This window comes from Cololabis saira, chromosome 3, assembly GCF_033807715.1.
Source record: "Cololabis saira isolate AMF1-May2022 chromosome 3, fColSai1.1, whole genome shotgun sequence".
Classification (NCBI taxonomy): Eukaryota; Metazoa; Chordata; class Actinopteri; order Beloniformes; family Belonidae; genus Cololabis; species Cololabis saira.
In genome coordinates this window covers 51,889,819-51,914,046 of record NC_084589.1, presented here as the reverse complement: position 1 = coordinate 51,914,046, position 24,228 = coordinate 51,889,819, and the positions used below count along the sequence as shown (strand labels likewise).

General features: G+C 40.7%; 1 protein-coding gene across 2 annotated transcripts in view; it reads right to left on the bottom strand.

Moving 5' to 3' along the window:
• The window catches only part of LOC133440508 (uncharacterized), a 46,710-nt gene extending 23,135 nt beyond the window's left edge, over positions 1 to 23,575 (bottom strand). Inside the window, exons 1-3 of one of the 2 annotated variants that reach the window (XM_061717778.1) lie at positions 23,512 to 23,575; positions 16,757 to 16,965; positions 3,822 to 3,962 (exon numbers count right to left, since the gene is read on the bottom strand). The gene's annotated coding sequence lies outside the window, so the exon portion shown is untranslated. The remainder of the gene's footprint in view (positions 1 to 3,821; positions 3,963 to 16,756; positions 16,966 to 23,511) is intronic. The other variant, XM_061717779.1, reaches the window with a different exon arrangement.
• Positions 23,576 to 24,228: the final 653 nt, after the last annotated feature.

Below are 24,228 nucleotides of genomic sequence, written 5' to 3'. Positions count from 1 at the left end.
ACTCGGTCCCGGCTTTACTAAACACTAAATAGAGGTTTACTAACACTAACTAGAGGTTTACTAAACACTAAATAGAGGTTTACTAACACTAACTAGAGGTTTACTAACCACTAACTAGAGGTTTATTAAAAGGGGTGGAAAATTTGCAAAGGGGTGGAAAATTTCCGGTAAATTTCCGGAAACTTTCCGGAAACTTTCCATGGGAAGTTAAGCTGGGGAATTTTGGAAATATTCCAAATTGGAAACTTTCCATGGGAATTTATGGGAATTATGGGAATTTATGGGAATTATTGGGAATTGACTGGAAATTGGGGGTAATTTAAACAAACTCTATCATATCCAAACATAAATGTAAATATTTATTTTGTCAATTGATGTATAAATTCTTGAATGGTTACAGAAAACCGTCTTGCTGGAGTCAGAAAAAACAGCAATTTGAAGTAGCTACCACCATAATAAGCTAGCCTCTTAAATGGTCAATGAAATGAAAAATAGCTTTCATTTAGCACCTAACTTACAAGCTAGCTAGCTACTGTGTTAATACATTTTTATTTAATATTTGCAAGTTAAACATTAATACCATTATAGATCAAATATATTTACCCCATAATATTATCAAAACTTACTTGACTTTATATAGTCCGTGGGCTCAAATGTGTGGCTTCAATAGTCTTGTGCTTTGAGCTCAAATGTGTGGCCTCCAGGCTTCAAGAAATCACCTGTGCATGTGATGGAGGAATGCACAGTGCCTGTAGGGGGCGTGGCCTCAATAGCCCTGCAGTAAGCAATGTGCTGTGTGCATGTGATTGAGGAGTGTACTTGCATTAAATCTGGTTGTTTTAGCCAAGACTATGCTACAATATATTTCCCCCAACTATATTTAAGTTCCCTGTTAAGGGCCAACCTTCAATTCTGTAAATTTCTTATTTATTCCCGTTAATTCCCATATATTCCTGTTAATTCCCATATATTCCCGTTAATTCCCATGGAAAGTTTCCAACTTTGAAAATTCCCGGAATTTTGCAACCCTAATTAACACTAACTAGAGGTTTACTAAACACTAAGTAGAGGTTTACTAACACTAACTCGAGGTTTATTAAACACTAACTAGAGGTTTACTAACACTAACTAGAGGTTTACTAAACACTAACTAGAGGTTTACTAACACTAACTAGAGGTTTACTAAACACTAACTAGAGGTTTACTAACACTAACTAGAGGTTTACTAAACACTAACTAGAGGTTTACTAACACTAACTAGAGGTTTACTAAACACTAACTAGAGGTTTACTAACACTAACTAGAGGTTTACTAAACACTAACTAGAGGTTTACTAACACTAACTAGAGGTTTACTAAACACTAACTAGAGGTTTGCTAACACTAACTAGAGGTTTACTAAACTAACTAGAGGTTTATTAAATAACTAGAGGTTTACTAACACTAACTAGAGGTACACTAAACGCTAACTAGAGGTTTACTAACACTAACTAGAGGTTTACTAACACTAACTAGAGGTTTACTAAACTAACTAGAGGTTTATTAAATAACTAGAGGTTTACTAAACTAACTACAGGTTTATTAAATAACTACAGGTTTACTAAACAATAACTAGAGGTTTACTAAACTAACTAGTGGTTTACTAACACTAACTAGAAGTTTACTAAACTAACTAGAGGTTTATTAAATAGCTAGAGGTTTATTAAATAACTAGAGGTTTACTAAACTAATTAGAGGTTTATTAAATAACTAGAGGTTTACTAAACTAAATAGTGGTTTACTAACACTAACTAGAGGTTTACTAAACTAACTAGAGGTTTATTAAATAACTAGAGGTTTCCAACAACGTGGACTTCAGGTCAACCGGTGATTCTGAATCAAGTGTAAAAGTGTGCGGTTGTATCTCTGTGTGTCCCTGTGGTGGACTGATCACACTAACACTACCTAACACTAACTAACACTAACTAACACTAACTAAAACTAATACTAAACTAACACTAACTAACACTAAACTAATACTATCTAACACTAAACTAACACTAACTAAAACTAATACTAAACTAACGCTAACTAATACTTAAAACTAACACTAACTAAAACTAACACTAAACTAACACTAACTAAAACTAATACTAAACTAACGCTAACTAATACTTAACACTAAACTAACACTAACTAATACTTAACACTAACACTAAACTAACACTAACTATAACTAGTACTAAACTAACACCAACTAATACTTAACACTAACACTAAACTAACACTAACAAAAACTAATACTAAACTAACACTAACTAACACTAAACTAACACTATCTAACACTAAACTAACACTAACTATAACTAGTACTAAACTAACGCTAACTAATACTTAACACTAACACTAAACTAACACTAACTAAAACTAATACTAAACTAACACTAACTAACACTAAACTAACACTATCTAACACTAAACTAACACTAACTAAAACTAATACTAAACTAACACTAACTAAAACTAACACTAAACTAACGCTAACTAATACTTAACACTAACACTAAACTAACACTAACTAAAACGAATACTAAACTAACACTAACTAACACTAAACTAACACTAACTAAAACTAGTACTAAACTAACGCTAACTAATACTTAACACTAACACTAAACTAACACACTAGGCCTCTAGTTAGTGTTTAATAAACCTCTAGTTAGTGTTAGTAAACCTCTAGTTAGTGTTAGTAAACCTCTAGTTAGTGTTTAGCAAATATCTAGTTACTGTTAGTAAACCTCCCAGTTAGTGTTTAGTAAACCTCTAGTTAGTGTTTAGTAAACCTCTAGTTAGTGTTTAGTAAACCTCTAGTTAGTGTTAGTAAACCTCTAGTTATTGTTTAGTAAACCTCTAGTTAGTTTAGTAAACATCTAGTTAGTGTTAGTAAACCTCTAGTTAGTGTTCAATAAACCTCTAGTTAGTGCTTAGTAAACCTCTAGTTAGTGTTTAGTAACCCTCTAGTTAGTGCTTAGTAAACCTCTAGTTACTGTTAGTAAACCTCCCAGTTAGTGTTTAGTAAACCTCTAGTTAGTGTTTAGTAAACCTCCCAGTTAGTGTTTAGTAAACCTCTAGTTAGTGTTTAGTAAACCTCTAGTTAGTGCTTAGTAAACTTCTAGTTACTGTTAGTAAACCTCCCGGTTAATGTTTAATAAACCTCTAGTTAGTGTTAGTAAACCTCTAGTTAGTGTTTAATAAACCTCTAGTTAGTGTTTAGTAAACCTCTAGTTAATGTTTAGTAAACTAGAACTAGAACCTGTAGAGACTAGAACTAGAACCTGTAGAGACTAGAAATAGAACCTGTAGAGACTAGAACTAGAACCTGTAGAGACTAGAACTAGAACCTGTGTAGAGACTAGAACTAGAACATGTAGAGACTAGAACTAGAACCTGTAGAGACTAGAACTAGAACCTGTGTAGAGACTAGAACTAGAACCTGTAGAGACTAGAACTAGAACCTGTGTAGAGACTAGAACTAGAACCTGTAGAGACTAGAACTAGAACCTGTAGAGACTAGAACTAGAACCTGTAGAGACTAGAACTAGAACCTGTAGAGACTAGAACTAGAACCTGTAGAGACTAGAACTAGAACCTGAAGAAACTAGAACCTGTAGAGACTAGAACTAGAACCTGTAGAGACTAGAACTAGAACCTGCGGAGACTAGAACTAGAACCTGAAGAGACTAGAACTAGAACCTGTGTAGAGAGTGACAGTTTTTTTTTACATCTAAAAACTGACAGACAGACTGGATTTGATGTGGTATCCAACAGTTTTAATCATCGTACCTTCTTCCTGGAGGTCCTGATTCTTTCCTGAAGTTTGGAGCAGGATCATTGGACCAGTTACTCCATACAGAGTTCTGGTAGGGTGAATAATAACGATCTGGCACCATGAAGACTCCACATTGGCAATCCTCCAATTTGACTCTGAAGTGTATCAGGAGAAATTCAAATTAAAGTCCATGATGTTACAGAACTACATCCATCCATCATCCATCAATCATCCATCCATGATCCATCCATCATCCATCAATCATCCATGATCCATCCATGATCCATCAATCATCCATGATCCATCCATGATCCATCCATGATCCATCAATCATCCATCAATCATCCATGATCCATCCATGATCCATCAATCATCCATCAATCATCCATCCATGATCCATCCATCATCCATCAATCATCCATCCATGATCCATCAATCATCCATCCATGATCCATCATCCATCCATGATCCATCAATCATCCATCAATCATCCATCATACATCAATGAATCCATCATGCATCATCCATCCATCCATCAATCATCAATCATCCATCATCCATCAATCATCCATCAATCATCCATCATCAATCCATCATCCATCCATCATCCATCAATCCATGATCCATCCATCCATCATCCATCCATCCATCCATCATCCATCCATCATCCATCCATCCATCATCCATCCATCCATCCATCCATCCATCATCCATCATCCATCCATCATCCATCATCCATCCATCATCCATCATCCATCCATCATCCATCAATCCATGATCCATCCATCCATCATCCATCCATCATCCATCATCCATCAATCTATCCATCCATCATCCATCCATCCATCATCCATCAATCATCCATCATCCATCCATCATCCATCGAACATCAAGTTCAGGATCATTGGGGTCTGCTGGACTCGGTCCCGGCTTTACTAAACACTAAATAGAGGTTTACTAACACTAACTAGAGGTTTACTAAACACTAAATAGAGGTTTACTAACACTAACTAGAGGTTTACTAACACTAACTAGAGGTTTACTAAACACTAAATAGAGGTTTACTAACACTAACTAGAGGTTTACTAAACACTAACTAGAGGTTTATTAAACACTAACTAGAGGTTTACTAACACTAACTAGAGGTTAAACACTAACTAGAGTTTTACTAACACTAACTAGAGGTTTACTAAACACTAAATAGAGGTTTACTAACACTAACTAGAGGTTTACTAACACTAACTAGAGGTTTACTAAACACTAAATAGAGGTTTACTAACACTAACTAGAGGTTTACTAACCACTAACTAGAGGTTTATTAACACTAACTAGAGGTTTACTAAACACTAACTAGAGGTTTATTAAACACTAACTAGAGGTTTACTAACACTAACTAGAGGTTAAACACTAACTAGAGTTTTACTAAACACTAACTAGAGGTTTACTGAACACTAACTAGAGGTTTACTAACACTACCTAGAGGTTTACTAACACTAACTAGAGGTTTACTAACCACTAACTAGAGGTTTATTAACACTAACTAGAGGTTTACTTAACACTAACTAGAGGTTTACTAAACACTAACTAGAGGTTTATTAACACTAGGGTTGCAAAGGGGTGGAAAATTTCCGGTAAATTTCCGGAAACTTTCCATGGGAAGTTAAGCTGGGGAATTTTGGAAATATTCCAAATTGGAAACTTTCCATGGGAATTTATGGGAATTATGGGAATTTATGGGAATTATTGGGAATTAACTGGAAATTGGGGGTAATTTAAACAAACTCTATCATATCCAAACATAAATGTAAATATTTATTTTGTCAATTGATGTATAAATTCTTGAATGGTTACAGAAAACCGTCTTGCTGGAGTCAGAAAAAACAGCATCAATTTGAGGTAGCTACCACCATAATAAGCTAGCCTCTTAAATGGTCAATGAAATGAAAAATAGCTTTCATTTAGCACCTAACTTACCAGCTAGCTAGCTACTGTGTTAATACATTTTTATTTAATATTTGCAAGTTAAACATTAATACCATTATAGATCAAATATATTTACCCCATAATATTATCAAAACTTACTTGACTTTATAAGGTCCGTGGGCTCAAATGTGTGGCTTCAATAGTCTTGTGCTTTGAGCTCAAATGTGTGGCCTCCAGGCTTCAAGAAATCACCTGTGCATGTGATGGAGGAATGCACAGTGCCTGTAGGGGGCGTGGCCTCAATAGCCCTGCAGTAAGCAATGTGCTGTGTGCATGTGATTGAGGAGTGTACTTGCATTAAATCTGGTTGTTTTAGCCAAGACTATGCTACAATATATTTCCCCCAACTATATTTAAGTTCCCTGTTAAGGGCCAACCTTCAATTCTGTAAATTTCTTATTTATTCCCGTTAATTCCCGTTAATTCCCATATATTCCTGTTAATTCCCATATATTCCCGTTAATTCCCATGGAAAGTTTCCAACTTTGAAAATTCCCGGAATTTTGCAACCCTAATTAACACTAACTAGAGGTTTACTAAACACTAAGTAGAGGTTTACTAACACTAACTCGAGGTTTACTAACCAATAACTAGAGGTTTACTGACACTAACTAGAGGTTTACTAAAACTAACTAGAGGTTTACTAACACTAACTAGAGGTTTACTAAACACTAACTAGAGGTTTACTAACACTAACTAGAGGTTTACTAAACACTAACTAGAGGTTTACTAATACTAACTAGAGGTTTACTAAACACTAACTAGAGGTTTGCTAACACTAACTAGAGATTTACTAAACACTAACTAGAGGTTTACTAACATTAACTAGAGGTTTACTAAACTAACTAGAGGTTTATTAAATAACTAGAGGTTTACTAACACTAACTAGAGGTATACTAAACGCTAACTAGAGGTTTACTAACACTAACTAGAGGTTTACTAACACTAACTAGAGGTTTATTAAATAACTAGAGGTTTATTAAATCACTAGAGGTTTACTAAACTAACTAGAGGTTTATTAAATAGCTAGAGGTTTATTAAATAACTAGAGGTTTACTAAACTAATTAGAGGTTTATTAAATAACTAGAGGTTTACTAAACTAAATAGTGGTTTACTAACACTAACTAGAGGTTTACTAAACTAACTAGAGGTTTATTAAATAACTAGAGGTTTCCAACAACGTGGACTTCAGGTCAACCGGTGATTCTGAATCAAGTGTAAAAGTGTGCGGTTGTATCTCTGTGTGTCCCTGTGGTGGACTGATCACACTGACTCTACCTAACACTAACTAACACTAACTAAAACTAATACTAAACTAACACTAACTAACACTAAACTAAAACTATCTAACACTAAACTAACACTAACTAAAACTAATACTAAACTAACGCTAACTAATACTTAAAACTAACAGTAACTAAGACTAATACTAAACTAACACTAACTAACACTAAACTAACACTATCTAACACTAAACTAACACTAACTAAAACTAATACTAAACTAACACTAACTAACACTAAACTAACACTATCTAACACTAAACTAACGCTAACTAAAACTAATACTAAACTAACGCTAACTAATACTTAACACTAAACTAACACTAACTAATACTTAACACTAACACTAAACTAACACTAACTATAACTAGTACTAAACTAACACTAACTAATACTTAACACTAACACTAAACTAACACTAACTAAAACTAATACTAAACTAACACTAACTAACACTAAACTAACACTATCTAACACTAAACTAACACTAACTATAACTAGTACTAAACTAACGCTAACTAATACTTAACACTAACACTAAACTAACACTAACTAAAACTAATACTAAACTAACACTAAACTAACACTATCTAACACTAAACTAACACTAACTAAAACTAATACTAAACTAACGCTAACTAATACTTAACACTAACACTAAACTAACACTAACTAAAACGAATACTAAACTAACACTAAACTAACACTAACTAAAACTAGTACTAAACTAACGCTAACTAATACTTAACACTAACACTAAACTAACACACTAGGCCTCTAGTTAGTGTTTAATAAACCTCTAGTTAGTGTTAGTAAACCTCTAGTTAGTGTTAGTAAACCTCTAGTTAGTGTTTAGCAAAAATCTAGTTAGGTTTACTAACACTAACTAGAGATTTACTAAACACTAACTAGAGGTTTACCAAACACTAATTAGAGGTTTACTAAACAGTAACTAGAGGTTTACTAACACTAACTAGAGGTTTACTAAACACTAACTAGAGGTTTACTACAAACTGACTAGAGGTTTACTGACAATAACTTTGTTTTAGTTTAGTAAAACCTCTAGTTAGTGTAACTAGTTTGGGTCAGTAGTCGTAGCTGCAGCTGCAGGTTCAGACTCGAGCAGCTTGTCTGAAATAGATGTTCATCCTAAATACACCTGTTACAGAGCTACCGAGCTGCTACAGAGCTGCTACAGAGCTACGCTGCTATAGAGCTACGCTGCTACAGAGTTACGCTGCTATAGAGTTACGCTGCTATAGAGCTACACTGCTATAGAGCTACGCTGCTATAGAGTTACGCTGCTATAGTTACGCTGCTACAGAGTTACGCTGCTATAGTTACGCTGCTATAGAGCTACGCTGCTATAGTTACGCTGGTATAGAGCTACGCTGCTATAGAGCTACGCTGCTATAGTTACGCTGCTATAGAGCTACGCTGCTATAGAGCTACGCTGCTATAGTTACGCTGCTATAGTTACGCTGCTACAGAGCTACGCTGCTATACAGTTACGCTGCTATAGAGTTACACTGCTATAGAGCTACGCTGCTATAGTTACGCTGCTATAGAGTTACGCTGCTACAGAGTTATGCTGCTATAGAGTTACGCTGTTATAGAGCTACACTGCTATAGTTACGCTGCTATAGTTACGCTGCTATAGTTACGCTGCTACAGAGTTACGCCGCTATAGAGTAACGCTGCTATAGAGCTACACTGCTATAGTTACGCTGCTATAGTTACGCTGCTATAGAGCTACGCTGCTATAGTTACGCTGCTATAGAGCTACGCTGCTATAGTTACGCTGCAATAGAGCTACGCTGCTATAGTTACGCTGCTATAGAGTTACGCTGCTATAGAGCTACGCTGCTACAGAGCTACGCTGCTACAGAGTTACGCTGCTATAGTTACGCTGCTATAGAGCTACGCTGCTATAGAGTTACGCTGCTATAGAGCTACGCTGCTATAGTTACGCTGCTATAGAGCTACGCTGCTATAGTTACGCTGCTATAGAGTTACGCTGCTATAGAGTTACGCTGCTATAGAGCTACGCTGCTATAGTTACGCTGCAATAGAGTTACGCTGCTATAGTTATGCTGCTATAGAGCTACGCTGCTATAGAGTTACGCTGCTATAGAACTACGCTGCTACAGAGTTACGCTGCTATAGTTACGCTGCTATAGTTACGCTGCTATAGTTACGCTGCTATAGAGTTACGCTGCTATAGAGTTTTTCAATTCAATTTTATTTATATAGCGTCTAATACAACAGATGTTGTCTCTAGACGCTTTCCAGAGATCCAGAACATGAACATAAACATAAACATAAACATAAACATAAACATAAACCCCCGAGCAATTATTATATAAACAATGGCAGGTAAAAACTCCCTTAGTGGGAGAAAAGCCTTAAGCCAAACAGTGGCAAGGAAAAACTCCCCTTTAGGAGGGAAGAAACCTTGAGCAGGACCAGGCTCATAAGGGGGGACCCTCCTGCCGAAGGCCAGACTGGGGGAGTCAGGGACGTCGACAGCACACAGCAGGCAGGTGGAAGCAGCAGCGGGATGACCAGAGGTGGGGGGGGGGGGGGCGTCAGCAGCACACAACAGTCATGTGGAAGCAGAAGCGGGATGACCAGAGGGGGGGGGGGGCATCAGCAGCACACAACAGTCATGTGGAAGCAGCAGCGGGATGACCAGAGGGGGGGGGGGTGCAGGCAGGCGGAAGCAGCAACAGCAGACATCCACGTAGGCAGGTGGAAGAAGCAATGGGATGACCAGAGGGGGGGGAGGGCCGGGAACACAGGCCAGAACGCAGCTCCTGAGGCTCCGGCCTGCAAACATACACAAAAGAGAAAAAAGGGGGGCCGGCACAAGAAACTACAGGAACAATGGACAAAAATGATAGCTATGAGATATTTATAATAAATAAAAATGGTAATGGAGAAGAGAGGCAGGGAAAAGGAGAGGAGAAGAAGGGTGAGAGGCACCGCCCAGCGGATCATGTCGGTGCCCCCCTGCAGCATAAGCCTATAGCAGCATATCTACCGCGAAGCTATATTTGAGACTAACTATTATAGTTTTGTTCTATAGCTGCGACAATGACTACTGACTCTAACACACTAAAGTTTACACTACCTAGAGATTTACCAACACCAGCTAGAGGTTTACTTAACACTAACTATAAGCTTTACTAAACAGAAAGGTTTTAAGTTTAGTTTTAAAGGTGGAGGTGGTGTCAGCCTCCTTAACCCAGATTGGAAGTTGGTTCCAAAGTAATGGTGCCTGATAGCAGAACGCCCGCCCTCCAAATCTACATTTAGATACTCTAGGAACTACGAGTAAACCTGCACCCTGGGAGCGGAGAGCTCGGCCAGGAACATAAGGCACTATCAAATCTTGTAAATACTGCGGAGCTAAGCCGTTTTGGGCTTTATATGCAAGTAATAAAATTTTAAATTGAATTCTGAATTTTACAGGTAGCCAATGGAGCGACGCTAACACTGGAGAGACGTGGTCTCTCCTGCGAATTCCTGTCAGTACTCGTGCTGCTGCATTTTGGATCAGCTGGAGCCTATTCAGCAAATTACTTGGACATCCTGCTAACAACACATTACAGTAATCCAGTCTAGAAGATACAAACGCATGAACTAGTTTCTCTGCATCCCTCTGCGAGAGGATTTTCCTAATTTTTGCAATATTACGGAGATGGAAAAACGCTATTTTACAAACCTGATTAACATATGGTTTAAACGACAAATCCTGATCGAAAACAACACCAAGGTTTCTCACAGTTGCACTGGAAGCCATCGCAACACCATCTAATCCCTTCCTAAGATGCTCTGGACCAAGAATGATAACCTCTGTTTTATCTGAATTTAGAAGCAAGAAATTTCTGGACATCCAGTCCTTGATGTCCCTAAGACATGCCTGAAGTTTAACTAACGGTTCTGTTTCATCCGGCTTCATAGACAAGTAGAGCTGCGTATCATCAGCATAACAATGAAAGTGTATGCCGTGATTCTGGATTATACTTCCCAACGGCTGCATGTATAAACTGAACAAGACTGGCCCTAGCACTGAACCCTGCGGAACACCATAACAGACCCTCGACTGTTCTGAAGAAACCTCATGTACATGAACAAACTGGAACCTGTCAGATAGATATGATTTAAACCAACGTAGAGCTGTCCCTTTAATCCCAACAACATGCTCTAACCTGTGCAGTAAAATGCCATGGTCAACAGTGTCAAAAGCAGCACTGAGGTCCAGTAAAACCAATATGGACACTAATCCCTTATCTGAGGCCATAAGAAGGTCATTCGTAACTCGAACCAGTGCTGTCTCTGTGCTATGATGCATTCTGAACCCTGACTGAAAGACTTCAAACAGATCATTTCTATACAAATAGTCACATAACTGGCTTGAAACTGCCTTTTCCAGAATTTTAGATACAAATGGAAGGTTAGAAATTGGCCTATAATTAGCTAAGGTGTCTGGGTCAAGGGAAGGTTTTTTAAGTAAAGGTTTAATTACTGCCACTTTGAAAACCTGTGGTACATATCCTAAGCTTAGGGATAGGTTGATTTGGTCCAGTATTGTCACACCAATAAGAGAAAAAACATTTTTGAATAGTCGAGTCGGGATGGGGTCTAACATACATGTGGTAGACTTAGCTCTATTAACGAGTGAGGTCAGCTCAGGGAGGTCTATAGGATCAAAACAGTCTAGAGACAAGTCAGAGCCTAGGGAAGTCGCTAAAGCTGAAGAAACGCCCACAACCGGCTGGTTGATTTCTTCTCTAATTCTCGTGATTTTACTGTTAAAGAAGCTCATAAAGTCCTCACTACTGAGAGCTGCAGGAATACACGGCTCAACAGAGTTGTGACTCTTTGTCAGCCTGGCTACAGTGCTGAACAGAAAACGTGGGTTACTTTTGTTATCCTCTATCAACGTTGAATAATAAGCTGTTCTTGCTTTGCGAATGGCTTTTTTATATACTATTAGAATATCTTTCCATTCACGATAAGAGTCTACAGACCTACAAGAGTACCACTTCCTTTCCATTTTACGCACGCTTTGTTTCAACATGCGAATATCTGAATTGTACCAGGGAGTTAAGCTCCTGTGGCTAGAAACCCTCCTTTTCAAAGGAGCAACTTCATCTAAAGCTGAGTGCAACAGATCAGCAGTGTTACTAACAAGAGAATCAACATCAGAGGTAGAACCCAGGTCACTGGCCTCTATTGCTTCAGTAGAGGCTTCACTATTTTCCACTGTCGCAAGACGAGCAACGGTCTCCTTAAATTTAGCAATAGCTTCATCAGACAAACATCTGCTAAAATAATACCTCCTGCCCTGCACTTCAACATCAACAACATTCAATTCCAACGTTATTAAATAATGGTCGGATAAAAGGGAGTTAACAGGTGACACCAACAGACCATCAGTTTCAACACCATAGGTGAGAACGAGATCGAGAGTATGACCAAAACAATGCGTCGGCCCGTCCACTTTTTGTGAGATACCCATTGATTCTAGAAGAGAATTGAAAGCTAATTTAAGATTATCGCTTTCAACATCCATATGAATATTAAAATCACCCACTATGATGAATTTATCTGTACTGATCAATAATCCAGAAAGGAAATCTGAAAATTCAGACAAAAACTCTAGATAAGCGCCAGCAGGGGGCCGATACACTACCACTAACACAACTGGCTTCTCTGATTTCCAGCTCGGAAATTTCAGACTAAGCGTGAGGCTTTCAAACGTATTATGATTGCACTTAGGTTCAATTTTTGTTTGGAGACTGGAGTTATAAATTGCTGCGACTCCTCCGCCCCGGCCCGTGTTTCTAGGAATGTGATGATTAAAGTAGCCGGGCGGAGTTGATTCATTCAAACTAACATACTCTTCATCCTGTAACCATGTTTCTGTTAAGCAGAAAACATCACTCCTGCTCTCTGTGATTATATCGTTTACTAACAGAGACTTGGAGCTTAATGATCGTATATTTAGTAGTCCGCATCTAATTTTTCGGTCTCTTATTGGTACCAAATGTGCATTGGTTTTAATTTTTACAAGATTATTTTGGTTAACGCCTCTATAACGCCGCACCTGGTGAACTAGTGGAGGGCGGGGAACTGCAACTACTTCTATTTTGCTAGGCACCTGGTTAGAGTTACCAGTTACATCATGTAATCTTATAGTTTTGTTAGAGCTACACTGCTATAGAGCTACGCTGCTATAGAGCTACGCTGCTATAGAGTTACGCTGCTATAGAGCTACGCTGCTATAGAGTTACGCTGCTATAGAGTTACGCTGCTATGGTTACGCTGCTATAGAGCTACGCTGCTATAGAGCTACGCTGCTATAGTTACGCTGCTATAGAGTTACGCTCCTATAGTTACGCTGCTATAGAGTTACGCTGCTATACTTACGCTGCTATAGAGCTACGCTGCTATAAAGCTACGCTGCTACAGAGTTAAGCTGCTATAGAGCTACGCTGCTATAGAGTTACGCTGCTATAGAGTTACGCTGCTATAGAGTTACGCTGCTATAGAGCTACGCTTCTATAGAGTTACGTTGCTATAGAGCTACGCTGCTATAGAGTTACGCTGCTATAGAGCTACGCTGCTATAGAGTTACGCTGCTATAGAGTTACGTTGCTATAGAGCTACGCTGCTACAGAGTTACGCTGCTATAGAGCTACGCTTCTATAGAGTTACGTTGCTATAGAGCTACGCTGCTATAGAGTTACGCTGCTATAGAGTTACGCTGCTATAGTTACGCTGCTATAGAGCTACGCTGCTATAGAGTTACGCTGCTATAGAGCTACGCTGCTACAGAGTTACGCTGCTATAGAGCTACGCTTCTATAGAGTTACGCTGCTATAGAGCTACGCTGCTATAGAGTTACGCTGCTATAGAGCTACGCTGCTATAGAGTTACGCTGCTATAGAGCTACACTGCTATAGAGTTACGCTGCTATAGAGCTACACTGCTATAGAGCTACGCTGCTATAGAGTTACGCTGCTATAGAGCTACGCTGCTATAGAGTTACGCTGCTATAGAGCTACGCTGCTATAGAGTTACGCTGCTATAGAGCTACGCTGCTATAGAGTTACGCTGCTATAGAGCTACGCTGCTATAGAGCTACGCTGCTACAGAGTTACGCTGCTATAGTTACGCTGCTATAGAGCTATGCTGCTATAGAGCTACGCTGCTATAGAGCTACGCTGCATTTCATTGTTTTATAATCGTGTGTGTGGATATTGGATTTAGTTTCATTTAGTATTTCAATATTTTCTATCTTCTATCATCTGTATTGTAAGTAATATATGTCTATAAATATTAAAAAACTAAGCTGAACAATAAGGGCAGTAGAACATCCAGAAGTGGAACCACACACAGGTTTTCAAAGTTGCAGTAATTAAACCTTTACTTAAAAAACCTTCTCTTGACCCAGACACCTTAGCTAATTATAGACCAAATTCCAACCTTCCATTTGTATCTAAAATTCTGGAAAAGGCAGTTTCAAGCCAGTTATGTGACTATTTGTATAGAAATGATCTGTTTGAAGTCTTTCAGTCAGGGTTCAGAATGCATCATAGCACAGAGACAGCACTGGTTCGAGTCACGGATGACCTTCTTATGTTCTCAGATAAGGGATTAGTGTCCAAACTGGTTCTACTGGACCTCAGATAAGGGATTAGTGTCCATACTGGTTCTACTGGACCTCAGATAAGGGATTAGTGTCCATACTGGTTCTACTGGACCTCAGATAAGGGATTAGTGTCCATACTGGTTCTACTAGACCTCAGATAAGGGATTAGTGTCCATACTGGTTCTACTGGACCTCAGATAAGGGATTAGTGTCCATACTGGTTCTACTGGATCTCAGATAAGGGATTAGTTTCCATACTGGTTCTACTGGACCTCAGTGCTGCTTTTGACACTATAGATCATGGCATTTTACTGCACAGGTTAGAGCATGTTGTTGGGATTAAAGGGACAGCTCTACGTTGGTTTAAATCATATCTATCTGACAGGTTCCAGTTTGTTCATGTACATGAGGTTTCTTCAGAACAGTCAAAGGTCTGCTATGGTGTTCCGCAGGGTTCAGTGCTAGGGCCAATCTTGTTCAGTTTATACATGCAGCCATTGGGAAGTATAATCCAGAATCACGGCATACACTTTCATTGTTATGCTGGATGATACGCAGCTCTACTTGTCTATGAAGCCGGATGAAACAGAACCGTTAGTTAAACTTCAGGCATGTCTTAGGGACATCAAGGACTGGATGTCCAGAAATTTCTTGCTTCTAAATTCAGATAAAACAGAGGTTATCATTCTTGGTCCAGAGCATCTTAGGAAGGGACTAGATGGTGTTGCGATGGCTTCCAGTGCAACTGTGAGAAACCTTGGTGTTGTTTTCGATCAGGATTTGTCGTTTAAACCATATGTTAATCAGGTTTGTAAAATAGCATTTTTCCATCTCCGTAATATTGCAAAGATTAGGAAAATCCTCTCGCAGAGTGAGGCAGAAAAACTAGTTCATGCGTTTGTATCTTCTAGACTAGATTACTGTAATGTGTTGTTAGCAGGATGTCCAAGTAATTTGCTGAATAGGCTCCAGCTGATCCAAAATGCAGCAGCGCGAGTACTGACAGGAATTAGCAGGAGAGACCACGTCTCTCCAGTGTTAACGTTGCTCCATTGGTTACCCGTAAAATTCAGAATCCAATTTAAAATTGTATTACTTGCGTATAAAGCCCAAAACGGCTTAGCTCCGCAGTATTTACAAGATTTGATAGAGCCTTATGTTCCTGGCAGAGCTCTCCGTTCTCAGAGTGCAGGTTTACTCGTAGTTCCTAGAGTATCTAAATGTAGATTTAGAGGGCGGGCGTTCTGCTATCAGGCACCATTACTATGGAACCAACTTCCAATCTGGGTTAAGGAGGCTGACACCACCTCCACCTTTAAAACTAAACTTAAAACCTTTCTGTTTAGTAAAGCCTATAGTTAGTGTTTAGTAAACCTCTAGCTGGTGTTGGTAAATCTCTAGTTAGTGTCAACTCTAGTGTGTTAAGAGTCAGTAGTCATAGTTGCAGCTATAGAACAAGACTATAATAATTAGTCTCAAATATAGCTCCGTGGTAGATATGCTGCCATAGGCCTATGCTGCAGGGGGGCAAGGTTTTTCTCCCACTAGGGGAGTTTTTACCTGCCATTGATTATGTAATAACTGCTCGGGGGTTCATGTTCATGTTCTGGGTCTTTGGAAAGCGTCTAGAGACAACTTGTTGTATTAGACGCTATATAAATAAAATTGAATTGAATTGAATTGAAGTGTGTTAGATAAAAGTACAGTAAAAGTACAGTAAAGTGAAAGTGAGTCTGCTTGTAGGTTTTGTAGTCCCGGAGAAATGTATGTGGGTTATTAGGTGAAATTATGGAAAATAATATTTTTACAGTCTCTGCAACACAGTACCTGTAGCTGAGTGAAATGTTTGCATATTCTTACACTATTGTTAAAATAAATATAAAAATTATGGTGCAAGAGTGGCTGTAATAAAGGTAGTGAAGGAAACACATCTTCATTACCTCAAACATTTTTCTCTTTTTAAATAAACAATTTTTGTCAGTTTATTTTTACTTGAAATATTATTTACAACAGCAGTACCTTCCGAACCTGGACCGATGTTCTTTGAGCCCATGGCATAGCATCACGTGTCCAGGATGTTCCAGAATTTTCCAGGATGTTCCGGGGGGGGCCGAGTGTCCATGGTTTCGCACGATGTTCCAGGATATTCCAGGACGTTCCATGGTGTCCATGGTTTCCCGGGTGTTCCAGGGGGGGCCGGGATGCGCCGGTACCACCTACAAATACAGCTGCCACACCCAAAAATTTGATGCATTATTTTTTGTTATAGTCTTACTAACATGTTTTATTCTAAATCTAGGCTATTAGTATGTAATCATGATGTTCAAAATAATTCAAAGTAAAACATCTTATTTTTGCATGTAAAAGTTTCCGTCAGGGGACGTGTCATGGCTCCTGCAACCGATCCTGAGACTGTGTTTAGGAAACGCATCACGACACATGTCCTCTCAAACATGGATTTGTTTTATTTCTGATGAGACACGTGTGGATATGTTCTGTACTGTTAGTAATGTGGGATTTACATGCTTTTGAATGTTTGTGGAGATGGAGTGTCCAGTTTTGTTGAAAGGAAATGTGGCACACCCAAAAGCTCTTTTCTGGCTTTAAGCCACTGCTGAGAGGAAGCAGATCAGTTCCTGAAGTTTCCTTCTGGCCTCAGAAACAAGGCATGTTTCTCCTTTGAGAACAGAAGGAGACTGGTCTCTGTAACATTTTTACCAATTTTGGATTATGGTGATCTATTGTACATGAATGCTCCTGCCCAGTTCTTGCATATGTTAGACACTGCGTATCATAGTGACTGAGATTTGTAACAAAGTGTAAACCTCTAACCATTGCATTCTGTACTCCAAGGATGGCTTACCTTAACTGACATTAGGAGCTTTTAGTCATTGGTAATTGTTCATTTACAAGGCTATATTAGGTAAACTTCCATTTTACATTTGTTCTCTGATCAAGTTGAAAGCCATCAGTAGTTCCAGCCTGAGATAAATGATGCTATAATCCTGCTGTCCAGATCAAGGACCGATCTAGGGAAGATTCAACTGTTCTGCCCCACTTGCTTGGAAAAGCCTCCAAAAACACCTGAAGCTAAACACATTAGTGTCATTGTCTGATTTTAAAGCTCTTACAAATGCATTTGTGACTCTGCTGGTACTTGTCACTGTCCTTAAGTATTGTAACTGGCACTGTTTTGTTATGTATTTTGTGGATGTTGTTTTGTCTGTAACTTTTAAAGCTGCCAATTTTGGTCAGGTCTCCCTTGAAAAAGAGATCCTAGATCCCAATGGAACTAACCTGTTAAAATAAAGGTAAAATAAAATAAAAAAATAAATAAATAAAAGATAACGGATGGAACCATTTTGAGGCATCGGTTGGGGCTGTTATACCTTGTTGTTAAATATTACGTTTAAAACAGTGGCGGTGGGCTAAACTGCACTAAACTGCACCAAACTTCACTAAACTTCACTAAACTGCACTAAACTGCACTAAACTGCACTAAACTGCACTAAACTGCACTAAACTTCACTAAACTGCACTAAACTTCACTAAACTGCACTAAACTGCACTAAACTTCACTAAACTGCACTAAACTTCACTAAACTGCACCAAACTTCACTAAACTTCACTAAACTGCACTAAACTGCACTAAACTGCACTAAAGCTTCATCAATGAATATGAATTCAATGGCAAATTGCTGATTGCATATCTCACAACAGCCTTTGGAGTTTAGAAATGTGATTGACTGTGTGTTCTGTGTGAACAGCAAGAGAGGGAATTCAGGAAGAGTGTGCAGGATATTGGGAATTGTGTGTAGTGTTGTGAGAAATGTGTGGTATGGAATGGGAATTTGAGTCTAGAGCAGTAAATGTGCTTGGAGTTCAGCAGGATTGGTTCAGCCACCTGAAACATGAGTTTCAGGTTGTGCACATTGTGTCTGATGTTCCAATAAATGTGTTTAAACAATTGTGAAAAACTGTAAAATGATCTTTAAAAAATAAATAAAAAAAAAACTTCAAACAACGATGTGAAAACTGTCTTAAAAGAAAAGTTCTATTAAATGAGTCCCAAAAGAATTTGAAGCTTCAACAAGGTTACAGTTTTATATCAGAGAGACTCTAACAAGACAAGACAAACTTCGCAGTAGCGACACAATAAACAATAAACAACAAACATCAAACAACAAACAACAAAAAAGTCTGTTTTCCTGTCAGGACGTGACGTCACGGCCTCCTGCGACCAGCTGGACCAACCACACAGCTTAATTTACTTACTCTGCAGGAGGGAAAGATGTTTTTGTTCCATTTTTCAGTATATTTCCAACACAATATACTGATATACCAGCTCCAACACAAAGCAGTCTATTCCTAAGTGTACAGTAGTAGTAGTAGTAGATGTTGACACCGCAGCAGAACCTCTGGTCCTCCTGACACCGCAGCAGAACCTCTGGTCCTCCTGACACCGCAGCAGAACCGTGGTCTGTCTATCCCTGGCACCCGCTCACGTCAAACTTACCGAAGCATTTCCAACGCAGCAGGCCCAGTATTTGGGCCTCTGCCGGTAAGTTTTGATACAACTTTTACTTCTCCCGTGTACACCGCAACTGTCTTCTCTCCGCTGCGGGCTCCTCTTGGAGCCCTCGCGAGTAAGTTTTGCTCTGAACCACCGGCTAAAGCAACTAGCTAGCTGCTCGCTACTCTGCCATTACTCGTTACTGGTCACCGCTGTTTTCCGTCCTCAGCCACCACCATCTCCACCTCAACAAGCTTACCTGCTGGATGTAGCATGCTGTGGCTAATCCTGTGGATATTCCTGGGGTTCTCGTCGCTCCTCTACACCCGGACCCTCGGCTCCTCGACGCTAGCTCTCGTTAGCTTCCAGCTACCGCTCTCGACCGGGACCATGCCGCCGCTCCACTCCGCCGCGGCCCACCACCCGCGCCCGACACCTGGTCCACTCTGGCAAAACCATCCTCCACACAGCCGCTCAGGACGCATGTTTTCCTACAACTTCACGTCGCCAAACTCCATTCCTTCCTTCTGGTCCTCCTGCCGTCCTGCAACTTCGTTACGTCATCACAACAAACAGAATCTGTCCAATCTCCGTCCACTTCCTCAGTCCTCTCAGCCAATCACCAAGCAACACCACCTGAAACTGGCTCTGTTCAACACCCGCTCACTCAACAACAAAAGCCTGCTGCTGAATGAATTTATAATGGACAATAATCTGGATTTCCTCTGTTTAACAGAAACCTGGCACAAACCCCTGGACTATTTCTCACTAAATCAGGCCACTCCCCCCAACTTCACCTACATGGAACAAGCTCGCGCTGAGGGGCGGGGGGGCGGTGTTGCAGCAATATACAAAAAGGACATTAAAGCAACCTCCATCCCCATTCCTGTCATTCCTTCATTCGAACACACTGCCTTCAAACTACCTGGCCCCACTCCTCTTGTCACCGCCGTCATTTATCGCCCCCCCAAACCAAACCCCTCCTTTCTCTCAGATCTCTCGGATTTTCTGACCCAGCTCTGCTCCATCTCTCCCTCTGTTCTCCTCCTGGGTGATTTCAACTTCCACATCAACGATCTTAACTGTAAACCTGCTGCTGAATTCCTGGACCTGCTACACTGCCTCAACTTCACTCAACACGTCGACTTCCCCACTCACGCCCGCGGCCACACCCTCGATCTCGTCTGCTCCACCGGCCTCACAATAAATCAGCTCTCCAGCCTCAACCTCCACGTGTCTGATCACCTGGCAATCATCATGGACATCAACATCCCCATCCCCACTCCCAAAGAAGCACGCAAAATATCCTTCCGCAACATCAGATCCATCTCCCGCTCTGCCCTCTCAGCCTCTCTCGCCACTCAGATGTCCGCCTCCCCTCCCCCGTCACCCGACAACCCCTCGGACCTCGTGGATTACTACAATCATACACTCTCCTCCTGTCTTGATCAACTGGCTCCCATCAAAACCAAAACAGTCTCTTTCGCACGCTCAGCACCCTGGTACACCCCTGAACTCCGCAAACTGAAATCCCGTAAACGTCAACTCGAGCGACTCTGCAAGAAATCTGGATTAACTGTTCACCAACTCGCCTACACTGATCATCTCCACCAATACAAGGATGCCCTCAACTCAGCTCGCTCCACCTACTTCTCCAACATCATCCATTCCGACTCCTCCAACCCAAAGGCTCTCTTCTCCACAATCAACAAACTTCTCAAACCCAGTGACAACATCTCCAACTCCTTCACAGTCTCTAAGTGCAACGACTTCCTCTCATTTTTTCAATCCAAAATCCAGACCATCTACAGTAACCTGACCACCTCCTCCACCCCCTCCACCTCCCCACCTGTTTACCCCCCCTCCACCACTCAGCCCCTGTCTCACTTCTCTCCCATGTCTTCAGCGTCTCTTTCCACTGTCATGATGGGCATGAAAACATCTTCCTGTGCTCTGGACCCCATCCCATCCACATTTATAAAAAACTGTCTCCCAGCCATCTCCCCACTCATCATCAACATCGTCAACTCCTCCTTCAGCTCTGGATCAGTCCCGGACACCCTCAAACTGGCAGCTGTCACCCCCATCCTCAAAAAACCTGGACTCAACCCTGACACCATGAACAACTTCCGGCCCATTTCCAACCTCCCTTTCCTGTCAAAAATTCTGGAACGCGCCGTCGCCACTCAGCTCAAGACCCACCTCACCTCCAATGATCTGTTTGAAACATTTCAATCTGGTTTCCGCTCACGTCACAGCACAGAAACAGCCCTCATCAAAGTCACCAATGATCTCCTTCTCTCCTCCGACTCCGGCAACCTCAGCATTCTCCTTCTCCTGGACCTCACAGCAGCCTTCGACACCATCAGCCACACCATCCTCCTTTCCCGCCTGGAATCATCTCTCAACATCACCGGATCCGCCCTCTCCTGGTTAAAATCCTATCTCACCAACAGACATCAATTCATCAGCATCAACAACTGCTCCTCCTCCACTGCCCCTCTGTCACAAGGCGTCCCCCAGGGTTCGGTGCTTGGTCCTCTACTCTTCATCCTCTACATGCTCCCCCTTGGCAACATCATCCGCCGCCACCGCCTCCACTTCCACTGCTACGCCGACGACGTTCAACTATACATCTCCACCAAATCCCTCACCTCTGCAACCCACTCTACCCTGACCAACTGCCTCGCTGAAATCAAGTCATGGATGCACTCGAACTTCCTCCAACTGAACTACAACAAATCGGACATGCTCATCATCGGCCCAAAATCCCTCACCAAAACCGCTCACAACTTCACCCTCACCATGGACAACTCCATTCTGTCTCCCTCCACTCACATCCGCAACCTCGGAGTTATCCTGGACAGTAACCTCTCCTTCCAACACCATGTCAACCATATCACAAGGACTGCTTTCTTCCACCTGAAAAATATTGCCCGTCTCCGTCCATCACTCTCCTTCTCTACCGCTGAAACCTTGATCCACGCCTTCATCACCTCAAGACTCGACTACTGCAATAGCATCCTCTACGGTTCAACTTCCAAGGTCCTCAATAAACTCCAATATATTCAAAACTCGGCCGCCCGCCTGCTCACCCACACCCGCTCCAGAGACCACATCACCCCAGTCCTCCAGAAGCTCCACTGGCTCCCCATCCCTCAACGGATCCATTTCAAAATCCTTCTCCTCACCCACAAAGCCCTCCACAACCAGGCCCCCTGCTACCTCACCAACCTGCTCCACCGCTACACTCCCTCCCGCAGCCTCCGCTCCTCTGACGCCAACCTCCTGTCCCTTCCAGTCAGAACCAAGCACCGGACCTGGGGCGACAGGGCCTTCTCCATCGCTGCACCCACCCTCTGGAACTCCCTCCCCAAAAACATCCGTGACTGTACAGACCTCCCAGCATTCAAATCCCATCTCAAAACTCACCTTTACAGAACTGCTTTTAATGTGTGATTAATGTCCTGTCTCATGTTGTGTCCTTTTGTACTGTCCTGTGTAATTGTAATTTGTACTATGTGTTTTGTTTTAATGTAAAGCGTCTTTGAGTGCCCAGAAAAGCGCTATATAAATAAAATGTATTATTATTATTATTATATTTGTCATTTTAGTTCGTTATTATGGATTTGATATCAACGAAATAAATGATAAAAACATATTAAACGTGAAAGAAAAGTTTTCACTCACTAAAACAACTGCGTCAGCGCCCACTGCTGCATCTCAGAGTATTAAAAATAGATAACCAATCACAGGACGCCTAAAGCCTTAACTGATACAACTTGTGATCTGATTGGCTGTCGCAGCTGTCAATCAACTACTTATATTACCTACAGAGACGCACTGGAGTCAGAGGGCAGATTTCTGCCTGGAAACATAAAATAGGAGAAAACTGACCTAAAAACAGCAGCACTGGAAGGAGCATGAAAGAATATGATTAAATATGAAAGAACATGAATACTTTTAGATATTTAGGGAAAGTAAATTAAAAATTACATTCAGACATTCAGAAAAAAATGAATAAATTCCCCTAAAACAGGCTGGAAACGCCCCATTTAATCCCGTTTCAACTTTTAACCGTGTTTCTTTCTGTTTGAGTTTTTACAAAAACGTTTACTAACTCCAATACGTTTCAGTCTGCTGCTCCATATTTTCAATCAAGGTGAATAAACAACAACATTTGCAGCTGTTTGCAGATCTGGGGGTTTCCGGGTCCGGATCAGCTCTCAGTAAAGAAATAAATCCCTAAATAAACTCCTACCTGCAGGTGAAGTGCGTCTGTAACTTCAGGCGAGACGATGTTTATGTAAAGTCCAGAAAAACACTTTTCCTTTTTCTGACGCACTTTCTAACTTTCTGGGCGTGGCCTAACTCGCGTATGGACGTGGCGTGACTCAAGTGTGGTCTGACTAAACCTGAAACTGAAAGAAAAAGTTTTGAAAGCTTGAAAGTCAGTGTTTAAAACATTTAAAACATGAAAAAAAGTTTGGAATATTTGCAGACATAATTGTGTGCATTTTTATTTTACGCAAGTGCAACAGTTTCAGAGGTTAAACTGTGTTATTTTCAGAGTTTCAGACATGGCGCTGGTCTCCCACCACGTTATGTTTGTAAAAACAACTTAAACTTGGTAAAAGATCAGCGGCCTCATTTATAAAAGAGTGTGTAGGATTCATACTAAAACTGCACGTAAACCCAAAAGCCGAAAATGCACAAAAAAATCTGGATTTATAAAACCGGGTGCACGCACACTTGCATGCAATGTTCGCTTTATAAATCACAGTCCAGCTGGAAGGTTGCACAGGTTAATTCTCCTCAATATCCCGCCCTCTACACGCCCACTTCATACCATAAATGGACAATGCAAAGTGGTTCATGACTGTATTTGCATATGAATGAGCCTGCTGAGCATGCGCAGCGGCTTCCTGCAGCCTGTTTGTGCTGCGTCAGGATGAATGACACGTGTCGAGCCACCGTG